General features: G+C 43.7%; 1 protein-coding gene across 3 annotated transcripts in view; it reads right to left on the reverse strand.

Annotated features, from left to right (window-relative positions):
- Nucleotides 1–7,000, reverse strand: part of PTER (phosphotriesterase related) — a 98,467-nt gene extending 91,467 nt beyond the window's left edge. Inside the window, exons 1-2 of one of the 3 annotated variants that reach the window (XM_045874347.3) lie at nt 5,736–6,016; nt 5,569–5,624 (exon numbers count right to left, since the gene is read on the reverse strand). The gene's annotated coding sequence lies outside the window, so the exon portion shown is untranslated. Of the gene's footprint in view, nt 1–5,568; nt 5,625–5,735; nt 6,017–6,869 lie in introns of those variants that run through there. The other 2 variants (XM_045874349.3, XM_045874344.3) reach the window with 2 other exon arrangements.
- Between the last annotated feature and the right edge of the window lie 95 nt (nt 7,001–7,095).

Raw genomic sequence — 7,095 nt, forward strand, 5'->3', positions numbered from 1 at the left:
GAAGGCAACAAGGCACAACACATTTAACAATGTGAGCACAAGATGTTGCCCTTTAGGGGGGAGATCTGAGCTATAGGACCACAGTGTCCTCTACGTCTTGTTGCCCTTTTTGATGGCACAATATGTGGACTGATATTAGCAAGTTGTTGGTTCAAAGAGGAAATTCTGAGGAAAAATATTGGTGAGTAATAACAAATATTTGGATGGTGGTAGTTCAGATGGCAAGGTATATTTAATTATGTATACTTTATGGTTAACCGCTTAATAAAGTACATAGGATTCATGTAATCATGTTGCTACAATTTTTATCTAATTACTTCACTGTTTTAAGTCACAAGCATAAAGCTCTCCTCCAAGTAATGTTAAGAAGTTCCTAAGCTGAGTAGACCCTCCAAAGACTTGTAGTCATCACTTGGTTGCTCAAATTTTATAATCAATGAAAATAACTCCAAAAATGGTAGTTTCCACAGACCATTATTATTACAGTTCAGTAGTATGGACTGAATTGTGTCCCCTGCACCCTATATGTTGGAGGCTTAACCTCCAGTACCTCAGCATGTAACTGGGTATGGACATAGGGCCTTTAAAGAGGTAATTACATTAACTACTTTATGTAGTTATGAGCAGGGATTAGGAAACATAGACAAAGGGAAGACCGTGGGAGGACACACGGAGGAGCCAGCTACCGGCAAGCCAAGAGAGGCCTCAGAAGAGACGAAATCTACCAACACTTTGATCTTGGTCTTTCAGCTTCCAGAACTGTGAGAAAATAAATATCTGTTGTCTAAGTCACCCAGCTGGTGATATTTTGTTATGGCAACCCTAGCAAACTAATGCCATCAGTAATGGAGGTCGCCTAATCCAAGCTACAGAGGTGGCCTTTAATTACACCTGGGGGGATCTGGGTCTACAGAGTAGAAACTTTGTTGAAAGGACTGGCCAGGCATGTATGATTCAATCTGATGCTTTGTGACAAATTTTGATGACAATCAGGTGTATGAACGCGGAGTTATTTATTTCAGTTATTTGTCAGGGTAAAATATAGGAGGCTTGCTGAAAAGTTAAGCAGATATCACACAAAGATGTTTTAGCAGGTGTATCATGTGAAATACCCCTGAACTGGGGGCTGGGCTTTATATTTCCTCCAAACCTTAGAGAGCAAGACTAATAACATTGAACTTTTCAGATATATAATGAATATAATAGACAAGACATGTAGAAATGTGACATTATAAACATGATAACTTGAGTTTATGAAAATAATTTAAATATTTCAAAAATCAGGGGGCACCTGCGTGGCTCAGTCAGTTAAGCATCTGACTCTTGATTTTGGCTCAGGTCATGATCTCAGGGTCGTGAGTTCAAGTCCCACATCTGGCTCCACACCAGGCGTGGAGCCTGCTTAAGATTCTCTCTCTCTTCGTCTCCCTCTGCCCCTGGCCCAGGCTCTCTCTCTCTCTCAAAAAAAAAAAAAAAATCAAAAATCAGTACATATATAATTTTGAAAATAGTAAGCAATATTAAGAAATCATTGTCACTACACAGTAATACTAAGGGGTTTTTGGTTGCAGTGGACTTGGAATTACACAAAGGAGCATTATATTCACAACAATATTTACCAATATTCTCCTCAGAGTTCTTTTCAAACACTAAATAATTACCCAATTAAGCCACTGAAAGATAAGCTGTTATTACTCTGGATTTAGTGAAAAGGACTAATAATTACTATTTTAACAATTTCTGTGAAGAAAGTCTCAATGTTTACCGAACACAACTGTGAGAACACCCCATCCATTTAGCAAGTAGGGAACAGAAAAAAAACAAAAGGTTGATTAGTTAAGTGAGCTCAGGGAAAGACAGAGTTGATTAAGAACTAAGAACCATGACCGTGAAAACAGAGAACTTAATATGCAAAGCAATGACCAAAATTGGCAGAAGGCTATTTATGAATCCTGCCAATATTCAATGTTGCAGACTGACAATGGAGAATCTGTGGTCATGCCCTCAACAACATAATTCATCACATTAGTGCTTGGGGCAGTCATGTCCAAGCAATTTATCATCATCATATCACTCGTCTGAGTAAGAGAGGGGGAGAACTTTGATTGTTAACCTCTAGGGAGAATGGATTTATAGCCAACATCCCTAAGAATGCAGCACGGCTCTGCCCAAAGCAAAATGTTCCCTGCTTCGCTTCTGTTTAACTCAGAGTAGAAGTGTGAACACATTGCCTCTGGGACATTGAGAGCAAAACCTAGGTCTAATGCTCTTAGCTCAAAAATAAGATAGCCAGGAAACCATATTTAAAATCATCAAAGCTGCTTTAAAAAATGCCTATGGATGACACATTTCAAATGTCCTTTGGTGACAAGATCATTTCTGAAATGCATCCATGGATAATCACATTTGGGAAGAATCACCATCATCATCATCTTTTTTTTTTTTTAAGATTTTATTTATTTATTGGAGAGAGAGAGCATGAGCAGGGGGAGGGCAGAGGGAAAGGGAGAAGCAGACTCCCCGCTCAGCAGGGAGCCCAACGTGGGGCTCGATCCCAGGACCCCAGGATCATGACCTGAGCCGAAGGCAGATGCTTACCTGACTGAGCCACCCAGGCGCCCCAGCATTGAGCCTTTCTGTATTTTACATTTTAACAATGGCTGCCCTTACAGGATGTAATTAAACACCTAAATGCCATTTTGCCCCCTTTGATTAAAATCATGAAGCTGAGTTAAGCATGTGGAAACAAGTATGCCTGCTGTCTCCCCAACAGCAAGGGGAGCATTACTCACTATATAGCAAAAGCCTTCTACAGCACCTTCCCTCTTAGGCTTCCATGGTGTCTGGTAAACTGGAGATCAGTAATCCCTGGACGCATGTGGCTCAGCTCTTACCTGAGTCCATTAGTCAGGATAGGCTAGTTTCTGCTGTGGTAACAAACAAATCAACCAAATCTTGGGGCGTAAACACAACAAAAGCTTATTTCTAGCTCTCACTACATGCCTAACACAGGTCAACAGGGGCACTGCTCCACGTCCTCCTGTCATGTCCAAGCTGACAGAACAGCCACTACCTGGAAAATTGGTTGGTCACTGTGGCAGAGGGAAAGAAAGTGTGACAGATCTCTCACTGGCTCTTAAAGCATCTACCCAGAAATGACATGTCACTCCACTTACATTTCATTGGCCAAAGCAAGTCATATGGCCATACCTCACCGGAAAGGGACAGAGAGATGGATATGACTCGTGACTCCCATGCAGAGCAGGCAGAAGCATGTGGACTCAGGCAGATGCTGCTTCATGAATGGGCACTCAGAACCACCGAGCCAGTTTAGGCCAGGTGGCCAGGTGGGAGCAGGTATTTTATTTTTCTCCTTCTTCCTTTTTTTTTTTTTTTTTAAGTGAGGGAGGATGTCTATGAATGAGAGGCTTTTTTTTAAAAAAAATGAAAATCTTTTTAGAAAAACTTGGACTACTGACAATATACCCTAGAGAACATTTGGTGCGTGAAAAATATATTCAACCATCTTAGGTCCTTCTATTAACAGTGAAGTTCATAGGGCTACTGAGCAGGACACAAGGAATTAATTTTCCCATTGTTATTGGATGGCTCACTGGGCTATTTAAGACATTTGAGGAGAAAGACTCCTCATATGGTAAACGCTATAAAGCGTATGGAAGGAAGAACGGGCATTTTCCAAGGTTGGTAGTTCTTCCTATGTTATACAGTTCATTATTTTGTCTTCAAGCTTAATTCCGAGAGTAACCTCTAAAATTCTTACATAGGGGCTCTCTACCAACTATAATACTAGACCAAGAGGACACTGAGGATGTAGATGTAGATTGCTCAAGCCTAAATGTCCTAACCTATATATGTGTTCTCCTTTCTTTTGTTTTTATCTGGGTTAAAATTTAACTACTCACACTTCAAACTATCTTAAATTGCATTTTTTTTAAGAAACTCTTTTCACTTCAGCCATATTCAAGTTATTTTCTGCCCTACATGGAGAAGGGGAAACTTGTCCAGTGAAATCTGACCTTCAGTTCAGTCATGCCCAGAACACACACTGTGCTGGTTCTCTTCCCACCTCACTGGCCATCCTCCTTTGCTGGTTCTTCCTCCACTGACCTCTAAGCATTGGGCTCTTGGGTACTAGGTCCAGGTTCCTCTGCCCTTCTCTACCTATATTCTCTCCCCGGGTCCTGTTATACACTTCCAACAGCTTCATATATATGATCAACGACTCCCCAGTAATTATCTGTAGCCCAGATCTCTCCGTGAGCTGCAGTAAAATATACCCACCAGCCTATATGACATTTTATAGACCTTGAACATCTCATAGACCTTGGGGTAAGGCAGATGCTACAATGGCACCCAAAAACTCCATCCTTCCTGGTATTCACACCCCTGTGTTGTTCCCCTCCCCTCCAACACACACACACTGCACCTGGGTTGGTCTTTGTAATCAACAGCAAACAACAGAAGTAACAGTATGCTACTTCTGAGATCAGGGTTTTTTTTAAAAAAAAGACCGGCTTCTACCTTGGGTTCTCTTTCTCTCTTGGAACATTTGCCCTGGGGGAAGCCACATCATGAGTAGCCCTATGGAGAGGTCCATATGGTAAGGAACTAAAGTCTCTGGCCAGCAGCCAGCTGAAATCTGTCAACAGCCATGTGAAGAAGCTAAGAAGCAGAACTTACGGCTCCAGTCAAGCCTTGAGATGAGCATAGCCCCGGCTGATGGGTTGACTGTAACATTATGAGAGACTCGGAGCCAGAACAAACCCAACCATGCCATGCCCAAATTCCAGACCCACAGAAACTGAAATAACAAATGGCTGTTGTTTTAATCCGCTAAATTTTAGGGTAATTTTTTAAATGTGGTAATAGGTAACTATTCCACACATCAGAGATTTAATATGCACCAAATGGAAATTTACATCTCCCCTACCCCAATTCCCAATTTGTTCTTTCCCTAGCCTTCCTCTTCTTAATTAACATCTACATTTGCCCAGTTTCTGAGCCAGCATCTTGAGAATCATCCTTGGCTTCTCCTTATCTTTCACTACCACCTCCCATTCATCAGCAAGTTCTATAGAATCAAAATCCAAAGCATTTATCAAATCCATCCTTACAACAAAATGGATTAAGAGCCCACTTTGCATAAGGCACAGCATCAGGTGCTGGAGAAACAGCAATAAATAAAACATGCCAACCCTGCCCTCATGTAGTTGACATTCTTACAGGAAGGAGTAAAGGATTCATAAAATATATAGTATGTCATATGGGAATAAGTTGTATGCCAGAGAACTAAAGGAATGGAAGGATGGGAATGCCAGGGGGTTCGAGGGGTGTTAGAATGTTATTTTAAATATGGTTGTTAGGAAGGCCCTACTGGTAAAGTGGCAGTTGAAGATTCCACATTCCCTAGCTCTACCGCTGCTACCCGAGCCTGAGTTACCACCATCTTTTGTTTGGGCTACATCATAGCCACCTCCATGGCACTCCCCTGCCCACAACCCTTCAGGGGCTTTCCATTGCTGTTAGATGAAAATCTGGAGAGCTCACCAGGCTGCTCTACTCTACCAGAGTACCTTTAGTTCCTGTAGGACAGGGGCAGACTTCTGAAAAACACAAATACAGGGTGGCTAAGTGTTAGGAGCAGAGGTTTTGGAGTTAGACATGAATTCTTTTCCAAACTTTCCGACAGTGTGGGTTACCCTTCTGAGCCTTACCTTCCTCCTCTGTAACACGAGAACTGTCCTAGAGCAGTGTTAGGGTGCATAGAGCTCAAAGAAGACCCCTGGTGATTTGCTTTTACTAACTGGCATAAATAAATAAATAAATAAATAAATAAATAAATAAATAAATAAATAAATAAATAAATAAATAAATAAATAAATGGGGGGGGTATTCCTATTATGACTCTGAGATCAAGGAATGGAAATAAAATGCATTTTGCTATTTTATGCCCCAAATCTATATTACAGATATTTTAGTAACTTTTATAACAATAAGACAACATCTAGCCTCCACAAATGAAAAACATAATTTCATAAAGTAGCACGCTGTGAATTTTGTGTTCGATTTATCCTCTTCAAAATTAAGTTGCTGTCTTGCTATCAAGTGCAAGTTGTCTAATCTCTTTTTCCTTGCAGTGCGCACGGAGATTTTAAGGGGAGTTAGTTATTTCCGGAATTACATCAGGCCTTTAGGATAACTGCTGTACACCCCTGCTACGAAGCTCTCCTCTCTAAGTGTGTCCCCCTCGGAGGTGTCACTGCACCCGAGACGTCTTCACAAATATCACAAAACTGCGGCTGTAAATACCGCGCTCTTACGCACAAGGCAGGCGCACCTAAGTGTGTTTGGAGTATCTTTATGATAGAAGAACCATGAGACGGTAAAATAAAGGGCAAGGCCGAGGACCAGGCTGAGAGGTATGACTTCAAAGCTTATCAAAGGAGAATGAATATGCAAGAGAAGCCCCCAGCCCAGCGCAGCTGCCGGAGGACAATTTCGGCGCATTTCTGTCGAGCAACACTGAGCTCGCGCCACGCTGGGCCCTCGGGCCTCGCTCCGCGCGGCACTCTCGGCCTCAGGTTTCAAAGCCAGGCTTCGCTGGACTTTAGACTTTGGGGCTACCAGCTGCTTCTAAGCCCAGGCCCGCCTCCTGGGCTTCGCGCGGCCTCGCGATCCCCGTCTTTGCAGCTTCCCCTGCGCATCTGGGGAAACGCAGCAGCTTGCCAAAGCGCGGCTGCTTTAAACCTCCCTTCCCCAGGGGGACCTCTGCGGGGGCTCTCCGCAGGGATTATTAACGCGAAAGGACCCCGGCCGTAGCGGCTCCCCGCGGACCTCGCTCTTCCTACCCTGCCCACAGCTCCAGCGCCCGCTCCGGCTCCCGCGCACCTTCCCTCCGCTCGCCGCGCGCAGCCTTCTCCCCCGGGACCCTCAGCAGGGCCAGCTGGCAGGGCCTTTAAGGTCTCCCCACTCCCCTCCCACTTCGCCCTCGGGCCTAGTCTATTCCCCGCCCCGGGGTCGCTGAGCCAAGTTCTGCTGGGCCCGGGCCACGCCCCGCCCAGCCCTAGGTCACGC

Source organism: Mirounga angustirostris, unplaced genomic scaffold (genome assembly GCF_029215605.1).
Source record: "Mirounga angustirostris isolate CCGP_5_RB_7025 unplaced genomic scaffold, mMirAng1.0.hap1 SCAF_5, whole genome shotgun sequence".
Taxonomy (NCBI): Eukaryota; Metazoa; Chordata; class Mammalia; order Carnivora; family Phocidae; genus Mirounga; species Mirounga angustirostris.